General features: G+C 39.8%; 1 protein-coding gene across 1 annotated transcript in view; it reads left to right on the top strand.

Annotated features, from left to right (window-relative positions):
• Positions 1-1539, top strand: part of LOC107101701 (membrane-associated guanylate kinase, WW and PDZ domain-containing protein 2-like) — a 179847-nt gene that overhangs the window by 15181 nt on the left and 163127 nt on the right. The gene's annotated exons all lie outside the window — the stretch shown is intronic.

Genomic DNA, 1539 nt, shown 5'->3' with positions numbered 1-1539 from the left:
AAACATGGATGCCTCCAGTAAAGCACATTCAAATGAAAATGACTCTGAATTAAAAACACTTATCATTTATTGAACAGGATGGAATCATTTAATATTTAAAGTAATAAAGTTTGAACCCTGAATATGACCAAACATTTCTGTTAAAGCTTTGAGATTCTCTCTCTAAAACACTAGGTAGGATTTAGGTCTGTTAATAGTTTTCTAGTAACCGTTTCTTCCACCATCATAGCTATATTTCTTAGTCTTAAAGTTGATTCTCATATGTAGAATTTTAGGCTGCTGCCATATTTCCTCTGAATTGGCCTAATTGGAATTTCCAAATCCTTATCCTCAATGATGTTGACAGTTTGCAGACAACTGGTTGTTTTAAGACATATTTTGGGGCCATGTGTTGGTAAACGAAAGCGTTTTTGGTATTTACCATAGCAAAACCATGTGTCCGCAGGAGTAAACAAGGAAGTAATGTAGCAAAACAAGTCAGAATTTCTAATATGGAGGAATTAAGAGTCTAAGATTGCGTAAAAAAAGCTTAAAAAATATTGCAAACCAATAGCGGTAAAAGTCTATGAAGCTGCCAAGTTAATGGATGTTTAATACCGCCAGCAGGTGGTGACAGCGAATAACAATGATTATCTGTTGATTTCATTAAGGGCAAAAATTCATTTCAGGCTTAGAAACAACTAAATAAACTGTATCAGGTTGAATGTGTGACACATTGTTTGATTTCAACATAGATTCTTTTCTTTGTGCCTTTTCTTCATCAGCTCAGTATGGGACTGGGCCGCTGCAAATGTAAAGAGCTGTAACCTACTTTATGACGCTGAACCAAGCATCAGTCTTACCGTATTTTCACAACCATAGGGCGCACCGTACTAAAAGGCGCAGTCTCTGTCATGTGTGCCATTACTGTATTTAATGCACACATAAGGCACACCAGACTATAGGGCGCGGGTTTTATATATCGGTACATATCCTCTACTACGTTTGAATACCTCTACTGCGTATTTAAAAATAGAGCGGGAGCAAACCTGAGTATGTTTGTGCTTTATTCATGTATTTATTACAAAGTATTAATCAAACCCGTCAAAGTCATCATCCTCTGTTTCTGAATTAAACAGCTGCGCTAAATCAGACATGCCAATTTCCCCTTCTTCGCTGTCAGAGTCACTTTCCGTGCCAGGCGGCTCCTCGGAAATGATGCCGGCTTTTGCGAAAGCTTGAACAACAGTGCCAGCAGACACGTTAGCCCAAGCATCTACAATCCATCCGCAAACGGTGGCGTAACTTTTCGTAAAACTGTGGTCTCCGTCGGTCATCCCGCTTACTTTGAACGGCCGGTTCACACCGATGTCGAGCGGTTGAAGTTCGTTTGCCCACACTTCCCCCTTTAACGTTCTCATGGTGATCTCAGCAATGTCCGCATTAACAGCACACATAGGGCGTGCCGCACATTTTGACGTTTATATGCGCCTTATAGTCGCGAAAATACGGTAGTCTATTTCTTCTTTTTTTATATATACAACGTTGACTCTGCTCAGG

This window comes from Cyprinodon variegatus, unplaced genomic scaffold, assembly GCF_000732505.1.
Source record: "Cyprinodon variegatus isolate N-32 unplaced genomic scaffold, C_variegatus-1.0 Scaffold1136, whole genome shotgun sequence".
In the NCBI taxonomy this organism is placed as follows: domain Eukaryota; kingdom Metazoa; phylum Chordata; class Actinopteri; order Cyprinodontiformes; family Cyprinodontidae; genus Cyprinodon; species Cyprinodon variegatus.
The sequence above is the reverse complement of the archived record's forward strand: the minus strand, read 5'-3'. Positions and strand labels throughout refer to the sequence as shown.